The sequence below is a fragment of the Athene cunicularia genome (assembly GCF_003259725.1).
Source record: "Athene cunicularia isolate RWA chromosome 13 unlocalized genomic scaffold, athCun1 chr13_part1, whole genome shotgun sequence".
NCBI classification, from domain to species: Eukaryota; Metazoa; Chordata; class Aves; order Strigiformes; family Strigidae; genus Athene; species Athene cunicularia.
In genome coordinates this window covers 13,825,989-13,835,753 of record NW_020799117.1, presented here as the reverse complement: position 1 = coordinate 13,835,753, position 9,765 = coordinate 13,825,989, and the positions used below count along the sequence as shown (strand labels likewise).

At 38.3% G+C, this 9,765-nt stretch overlaps 1 long non-coding RNA gene across 1 annotated transcript in view; it reads left to right on the top strand.

The window, feature by feature from the left end:
• Positions 1–483: 483 nt before the first annotated feature.
• The window catches only part of LOC113485237, a 34,005-nt gene continuing 24,723 nt past the window's right edge, over positions 484–9,765 (top strand). Inside the window, exons 1-2 of the long non-coding RNA XR_003399384.1 lie at positions 484–553; positions 1,575–1,712. This is a non-coding gene — a long non-coding RNA (uncharacterized LOC113485237). The remainder of the gene's footprint in view (positions 554–1,574; positions 1,713–9,765) is intronic.

The window sequence follows — 9,765 nt, the reverse complement described above, 5'->3', positions numbered from 1 at the left end:
TAGAAAACATTTACTCCAGGGGACTGGCTATCACACAGCAGTCTATAAAGCAGAACACTGTGCAGGGCTGTTAATGATAGCTGTATATATTTTATTTAAATTTTGTGTGGAACCATTTTCTTGAGATAAAACTCAGGCTGGAATTTGAATCTTTTATCTGAAGAACTATGAGCATTCAATTTGGAAGCTAAAATCTATAATACAGTCAGTATCAGAAGGCTATTTGCAAAATGTATGAAGCTGTGTCTTGCATAGAGTATCATGGAACAATTCCTCCATTGTGTAGAGAGAACAGATTTCTGCCATCTTCCCTGCTAGCCATTTCTAACTGTATTCATTTCAGTAAAATGAATATAAATGGTTCTATGGTATTTAATAAAGTTTGTTCCTGATTTATTTTTCCCTTCAAATTAATTTCTATTTTGATTTAATTAATTTATAGAGATTTTACTTCATTTAAATCAATTACAATTTTTTCCTTTTAGGGGGAAAAGTTTTCAGACAATAAATGTTATTATTTTAAAGTATAATGAGGGCACACAGCAGCTTGAAGGTGAGTTTCTTTATCCTTTTCTCTAAGTCTTGTGGGCAAGCCTCTTTTGTATTGTAATAGTCCAAATTTTCCATCAGCTAAGGTATGAGTTATTAATATATCCCATAAATTTACATATCCTGATCTGATATGTTATGCACAGCTAATGCAGTAATGACTGCATTAGAGACAAATATAACCTCTTTCCCAGGCTAAGTGTTTTTAGTTATTAAGGTCAATGAGAAAATGTTTATAAGTACTAAGATAAGAAGTATAATCACTCTGAATGTCAAGGGTATAAACGTTATTAAATGTATTCCATATTCTTCATATGTAGGAGATACCTAAAAATTATATAAATACATTTCAGCAACAATATGGAGTAAAGGTCTGAGTATGTGAGTTTATAATCCCACAGAGGTCAAACGGAATTATTAAAAGAGTTTCAACCACTGATAAAGAAATGCGAGATTCACACTAACGGTGCGAATAGTGACCTCATGGAAGACATATCTGTTTATCACAGGAATACTATTGATGTATAAAACAACAGTATATTAATACAAATTACATGGACAGTCAATAAGAAAGTCCTTTGAAATTGTTCTAAAAAGTTCTGCTCAAGAAAAGGGTTATGTCTTTTTCATTTCTGTATTACATGATTGCTGACATATTTTTGAAGTATTTTCTCTTCTTCCCAATATTTATAGTACCAAGAAAGACAAAATCACTATCTTAAAACTGGCAAGACCTTGGAATTGCACAAATCATGAATAGCTGTTCTACTGTTACTGAAGCTGAACTTAATTTTATGCAACTTCAGAATTAATTATGTACAGAACAATGCAGGAGTTTTTGTTGCTTAGTAATAATAAATCTTCTGAACTTACTTTACCTGCATACAATTGTTGGCAAACAGAAAAAGATATAGGCAAAGAGGGAAAAAAAAAAGTAGCATTTAGCAGCTTTTCTATACTACAGTTATTAAAACCCATTTAGTCTTTTTTTTGGCAATAACCTTATCCCCATGTTTTTCCTACAGTAACCTAGGACATGTACATTGTGACTTTGTCCCAATTTAAGGAACAATGACCTATCAAAAGGCAGTTATATCGGGACAAATTCAAGTGTAGAGAGAGATGATTTGAGTTTCTACCAGTAGAACTGACCTCAGCTTTGGGTGAGTGTAAGCTCCACAAACATGAATGATGGCTTTTCCTTGGGGTTTTCACTAATGTAGCTACATCAATACCTGACTGCTAAATTCAGAATGAGAATCAAGACCTGTGGTCTCAGTCAATAAAATACAAGTTTTTGTTGAAGATTAGAATGTTGTGAACAATGGAAGTATCCCTTCAAAACAAATAAAACTCAGAACACATAAAAGTTAATTTTAAAGAAAATATAATGTTGTAGGGATTTCAAAGGCATCTGTACTTTTTCTATGGAATTGAGACCTTTTATAATACAACCATTTTCCCCTTCGAGAGATTGATTCTTACTGGAATTTATAATATGTCACATCTTATTATTGTAGCTGTTATTTTTCTCCCCTTTTCCCTTCATCTGTACAAAATGATACCTTTTTATTTTTTTTTAATAGCTGCTTTGTAGCAAAAGGATTTTCTGTTCTGCAAATAACTACAAGACACAGTTGAGCCAAATATTCTTTCTCCCCTTAGTTTCACTATGCTGATGGTTCTGTTCATGCTATAATTGATGATATTTTGGTAGCTGCTGTTTCCAATTACCTATTAACTTGGAAACCAAAATCTACTTATTTAGCAGAAAATAGCTTTCTTCTTTATGAACACACATTAGTGTATTTGTTAAACACAATGTGAAGGCTGCATTAGTGGCAGTAAAATTAAAGAGGATTTAAGATTTTGCCTTATCATAAGTCATGGGAATGGATCACTGCTAAGTTCCCAAATTCCACCGGTATTTTAGCAGGTACTTTTTGCAGTATCAGCAGTTAGTGTATTCCCTCCAGCCCCACCGCTTTTCTTTGTTCTTTTAAAGTTTTTTTTTTTAAGGTGCCTTTATATAGCCAAATTGTGCTCTAGAAAGAGATGACAGAAAAGATCCTGTGTGCACAGATCAGCTGATAGGATGCATCAGTGATGGGCTCCTGTTAAGCTGCCAGACTGTGAGCTGTGCCCCTGCAGCATGGATGCGATTCCTGCTGCTGGGAGGGTGGCAGGGCTGAGCCCAGACGCCCAGGCTAGACCTAGCAGAGCCTGCAGCCCTGTCCTGACTCAAACGCAAAGTCCGTCCCTTCAGCTCCCTGACCCTAACATACATGGAACAAATCATCTTCTTTTCCCAGAAGCACTTTTTAATATTTGGGAAGCCAAGTGTTGAGGGCCACGACACCGAGGTTGCTGAACAACTTGCAGATGTTTTTGTAAACTTGGAAATGGACAACTGTTTTCCTATAGAGATTGTGTATTTAAAAATGATGAGTAATCAGATAAGTAACATGCTAAAATGTGTAAGAAGTACAGGCAAGATAAACTACCTGCATAAATAGCCCACTGGCTCAAAGAAGAAGGGCTATGTTTGAAGAGAAATTTAGGTCCAATTTGCAAAAGGACTGAGTTTTGTGGTAAGGCTAAATCCTGGCTTCATGTTGTGGATGTTCCCGTTTCCCTACACAGTGGGTGGGAAACACGGGATCTATTCCCCTGACTGTTAAACCGAAATGCCAACATATTGATTGGGGCACTGCCTAAAACCAGCATGGAGAACAGTTTAAAGTGTTTTGGGGAGCACATTCACGGAGGAGGTCTTGTTAGCCATCAAGGCTCTGGCTCCTCCAATTCCCATTACAGTCAGCTACAGGGGAAGGCTGAGTTCAAAGGTACAGCTCAAACCCAGTCCTCACCCTGGCATGCATACGTTCCTCTGAGCTGCAGGGAGAAATTACTGTTCTGTTTTGGGCTGCTCTGTCATTCTGAACTTGGAGGCTGTTGAGTGTGACTGGGAGAGGCTGTGAAACAACCTGGGGAAGTGACAAGGGTCAGTTGTTCTAACTTCTCTGTTTTTCAAAACAAAATAAACTGCACTGTTGTCTTTTAAATAAGGCTTGAAAAGGGAGCTTTGGAAAGATATTCCTCATTTCTATAGCATTCATTGGGAGACAATATTGGGATTCACTTCCTTCCTCCATATCTGTATCGAATATGGTTTCAAATCTCTTAGAGAATATCCTATACCAGGATGTTACAGTTATCCTTATTTTACTTTAGACATTATTAAAGCAGCAGAAGGTATAGTGACATGCAGGTTAGGAACAACCCAGACTCGATGGAATCAGGCACCTACTTTCTTTGCATTAATGAGGGCAGAATAAGTTGCTTTATTGCCACAAACCTCCAGTATATTCTGTATGCTTCTTTTCTTCCCACAGTACTTCCATACTCATATTATAGCAGTATACTGCAGGGCTGGCCTTAAAAATGTGACAGCAAGTCTCTCAAATCAGACACCATACACTAGCTTCTGCCACACACTCAGCTGTGCTTTCTCACATTTATGGAGCTGTACCATGACTTCTTTATGCTCCAGATCCAGTGTTGCAGAGCATGTGGTCAGGCTGGTCTGTGAATGAAGTTGCAAAAGTGGTAACATGCTGCAGCTGGTGACTTGTCACCTAGCAGACATAATTCCAACTAAAGGAACATCACTAAAATTTACATTCCTCCCACACATCTGATCCAAGGTGTAAAGTTTCTTTCAGACAAAGACAAGCAACTTCAGAGATGTGCATTGTACACCCTAGGATCTAGATGGCGCATAGAACGATGTAGTTCAGACCAGAAGCCATTCCTCTACCTCAGGCTGTAATTCCATATTCTCTCCCAGCACCAAGAGTATTCACAGCCAAACAGTACCACCTCTGTCAGAGTGGGTGGCCCACATACCCCACTCAAACCCATGTGACAGGTTACATGGTCAGGATACCTGGTTGAGTGCTTGTGTAATTTCTGGGGGGTGGGAAATGTGATCAAGGTGTAAGTACGCTTGGTTAGCAAAGATAAGCCTTGAATTATTTCAGTGCAGAAGACAGAGACCAAATATGCATATCCCGCAGAGGCAGATATGGGAAGACATTTGAGAACCTCTGTTATTTGTTCTCCAGTCACACAGTCATATCAGTATGACTAAAAGCTGCTCCTGGGATTTTGCATGTAACTTCAGGCAGCTTCCCATAGCCCAGGTTAACAGCAGAATTGTGTTCAGATCAGAGGTATCAGGTGAGAACAGCTGACGAGAGAGTGTCAGAACCTGCATGAGATTCTGAGTTATCTCTGACTTCAAGGTACATGGAGGAAGCTGAGGATCTCACAGACTCACTTCTTTGTTTATTGATGGGGCAAGAGGAGAGGTTGGGGAAGACTCTCTGTTTGCCATGCAAATTAATGCTTTAATTGTCAAGAGGACTAAGAGGCAGACAGCTGAGAAACCTCATGAAAAATTTAATGCAGTTGATCCCGTGGGCTTTCATCTGCTGATCTGGCATGTAGGAGACTTTCTGGAGGAGGGGAAAAATCTTTCAAAGAAAGGAAATATGGGAGAGCAAAACAAGCAGACAAAATCAGTGATAATGTTCTGTGAGCAGATATGATGGGTTAATGTGATTTCAAGTCACCGAGGGATGATCAAGAAATGCATCATATTCACTGCAAAAAAAATTGCCACCAGGAGCTCCAGCACTGACAAAGGTCAATACAGCTAGTATAAGACCAGTGCCGGTTTTAACATCTTTCTAGTCTTGTCTGCAATAGATCAACAGTGCTGAGCTGCAACAGTAGTGCTAGCTACACCAGTTTTTGGTAAAAGAACTAGTTTATAAATTTTTCTAACTGCTATCTTGCAGGATTAGACTGGTGATGTTGTCACAGACCTTCAGAGATTAAATAAAAAGGTCTGAGAAATCTTCCATACAGGCATAACTCTATGGTTTTTGTGAGGGGAGAGTGGAGGAGAGGATGAAAAATGCTATTTCACTTCTCTTTGATTTTTGCAATGTTTCCTGGCATTCCAGTGATTTATAGAAACAGCAACAGTCATCAGAAACTGGCAAAAGTACAGGGAGAATAAGCCGATGAAAGATGAAATTAATAGCAGTCATATATGCTTAAAGGATCAATGATGTATTGGTGCTGTTTCTTTTTCAATGTCACATGCTGTGCTAGTACAGTAGGCCAGATGATATCTAAAGACACTGACCTATAATCTGCTCTGTTCCCTCAATGCCTTGCTAATATTTTACTGAAGTTTTGACTATGCTGCAGCTTAAAACAGAACTTTGCCAACTGCAGGAAAAAGATACAAAACACAATTTCTGGTGCTTTGTACAGAGAAAAAGAGGCTGCTGGATTTAATCATTACTCATAATCCTCTCAAACCAGTGGAGCTCGAAAAAGCAGTGAGAGAAAATGACAGAGACCTTGCCTTGGTAAAGAATTATAGTCATCCCATTGTAGTGTGTGCTCTCCCAGGTCCAGCCCCGTCCCCTCGCGTTCCTGCAGACGGGTGGGAGGGAGGGAGGGACCATGTACCATGACAGGGGAGGGTGCAAAGGGTTCCAGGCAGAGGTCTGTGTTAGTGGTGCTTAGCGCTACATGGTGCTGTGTCCTCTGCGCCACAGCAGCATGCATTTCCAGACCATTTTTAGTGTGGGAGACTCCACTCATCAAATCAGGTGAATGGCTTCTGTTGGGTTATTGTGCTTCTTGCCAAAGAACTGTTCCTGCTTTTGGATCTTGTTCCCGCCTGATGAGCTGCATATGCTGTCTGATCCCAGCCCTGTCCAGTCAGCTACTCTTGCTGTCTGATCTCGCACTACCCAACCCTGCTTGTCAGATCCTGTTGTTTTTATAATCAATTGCTTTCTTTTCCACTCTGTTTATGATATGCTACTTTCTATTTGTATTGCCTGGTCCTGGGGCTCTCATATCATTTCTTGCTGCCTAATTTTGATGTTGCCTAATACTACAGCTGCCCCATAGTTATGCTTGCTGAGTTGTTACTGTCTTACTGTCTAAGCAAACAGCTGCATGGCCTCCTGTTTCTAAGTTCCAGCTGTCTGATCAGCTGTTTTTGCAAAGTTATCCCTTCCATGGTCTAATCCTATTGTCTGGATCAGTAGCTGTAGGATCAGTTCTTTTTGCACAGATCTTCTGGTTGTGTAATTATATATTTCATATATCATCTAGTTAAGACTTTACTAAATATCGAATATCTTCCTCTCTCTCTTGCCTTTCTCATGTTTAATTTCACTGTGCCCTGATCACACTCCATTTATCCAACAAATTCCTCTTTCTTTTCTGATTTCTTATCAGCTGCTCTTTAGCATCTATTTTTACTTTCACAGCTTCTGCTAGTCAAAGATTCTGATGTGTGAGTTGCTATTCCTGCAGCCCCATGTCTACCACCATCCGTTTAATCATCTCTATTGTGTGCTGCTTCTGCTGCTCAATCAGCAGTGATTTTTTTTCTTTTGTGCAGGCCTGCAATGATCTTGTCAGTTCTTTCTGTCATATGATTGCCCCTGGTTATCATTCCTACCAGTTAATCATCACAAGGAACTCTGTTCTTGTACACTCTTGGATAATTATCTCTTCATGCTGGTTTTGGTGATTTTCTTGAGCCTGCAGAGTAGATTTATACAATTCTTAGAAGCACATGCTTGGACTATATACTGCAATAATGACATTGCTGGACTTTGTGGGGTTAGTATCCTGAAGTTAAATATATAATTGGTTATTTTTAGCTAAGGGTTTTGCAAATAGATGACTGTCACTGTGCAGCAGTCAATAAAAATTTCCCATTCTCTCCCTTCTGTCTTATTGTTCCCTTTCACATGTTCCTCTGTTTACGTGGTAAATACATAATGGTTCTTCATTAACCAAGAACATGTACATCAAGGCTATGAGGTTCATCATTCAACTTATGTTTCCTTCTAGGTACTTATCCACCTAGCACAGCTAGACTGATCCTTGGTTCACTGCTGTATTATAATATAAAATAAAAGGACAATACTCAACTGATGTAAATTATCATAGTTCATTGACTTCAGTGGGCCCCAGTAATTAAGACTGTCATCTCAAAGTCTCTGGAGGAGAAGACACATGCTGTGACTGAAGAGCACTGTCTCCTGTTGCTGACTGAGAAAAGTAGATTGATTATCTTGGCTTTCCAGAAGAGGATTAGCAATTATTTGAGAAGAATAAAAGCACATTATAGTTTTACTAAGAGTTTTAAAAGATATCAGATAGGGAGATGCATTTTTCATAGTCATGCAAAAATCTGTGAAGTTCTGTATAAGGACAATCTATCTTTCCTTCCTTAAAGAATTTTTTTCCCCATGTAGATTTTAGGTGAATGGTCAAGGCTTCATTTGGTGCTTTACCTCTCGAGGTGTGACAGCCTAGGTTACAATGCTGATTTATTCTTGGAAAGTTTAAATGAACCTGAATTGCTAAATTTCCCCTCTGCTCACCCCACATAAAACTGGTATGCCATAATCTGTCTCATCTTGCAGCTGCTTAGGGGGAAGAAGTCAGAACTTTTCCAAATCTGGACAATTTCCAAAGCTATCAGTGTAAAAGCAAAAAGTATTCTGTCTGACTATTTCCTCCACAGTTTTAATTCCTGATGAAACTAGGATTAAGAGATTTACATCCGTTTAAATTAATTAATCTGTTGAAATAACTTGGAGGGATGCAAAAATTAGAGCTAGCAAGTTTTGCAGTGGGAGGGTACATGACATGGCCTCCTGAAGTACCTTCAACTCCCAATTTTTATGATTGTCTTCAAACTGAGAAAACTGATTTATGAAACTTTATAGAAAGCTATTCATTTTTCAGGTAGCCTCCCACATGCTTATATATTTACCTCAGTCTTTCAGATTATGAATTCTGAAAGATGAGAAGGATGTAAAGACAGGTAGAAAGTTATGCCATATATTTTGGAATTTGGAGACATGTTTGAACTTAAATGTGGGGGTTTTTTCCCAAATGCATGTACAGTTAGAATAGAAACATTAACTTTAGAATTTAGAAAAACATAATTTTAGAATCTGGATCTGTACAGCACTGTGAGATTTTTTAAATGAAAACAGAGATTTGTAAATATAAAACATGACTTTGTGTTATTAGTATTTTTTAATATTGAAACAATAGATAAACATCATTCATAGAGTCCTTCCTGGCATCAGAGAATGTCACCCCATGCTTGTTTTATCATTCAATAGCACTGACTTTGGCCATGCCAGCTACACTAAATATTGCATCCACTTACACAGATAGGCTTCAAATTTATTTCTCAGATTCCAAAGAATACTACAGCAGGAAATCTCCATCCTCTCCATCTGTTCTTATGTAGTCTCAGTAGGTATAGACACTTCTTGGATACTTTTGTGTGCTGTTTTCTTATCAGCACAGCTCTACTTAATACAATGTCTTAAACATATGTTTAAGTGCTCTGACAGTAGATTATTAAGAATTTTTGTAGCCTGTTCATGTAAGGTATAAATCAAAATTTTTTTTCAAATTCAATAATTAGAGCCAATGGATGTTAACTTCTTATTGCAAAAACCTTAAAAATGTTTTGATTCTAAGGCAAAAAACCAAAACCAAATTATAACACAGAGCTGTCTCTCCTGCTCAACTTGCTGATATTCCAAAATCATTTTATTTTACACCCCTAATTTTACAGTTGTGTTTTCTCTAGCTCTTTAGGTAAAGATAAATATATCTTATGTGACATTTAATGGAATTTGATCCAGCTAAGAATGACAGCCCATATTGTCCACCTAGAATCTGGTAAAATAAACCTGGTGTTAAAGTCTGACAAAGGATGTAGATAATGTGCTCAACTGAACCCTATAGTTCCTTGAGATATCAAAACTGAATTAAGAACTATCTTCTACAGATTTCTTCAAACATGTTAAAGGCATTCAGAATTCCAAAGAGAATTACAAAAGCATTTCAGATCTGATTGGGCCTGTAAGCCTCTATATCTTTCATTATCTCTTTCAGTTCTCAGCCCATTGGGTGTCATGGGGAGCACTCTCAGCAGGATGCTGCCTGCTCACACTGCTGACAGCCATGGACACTGAATGCATTTGTGGAAGATTTCAGTTTTTCACTAAACAGCACTATACTTAGTTATTACAAATACAGCATCCCAAATGAATCCACTTTTTTCCCCCCCCCCCCCCC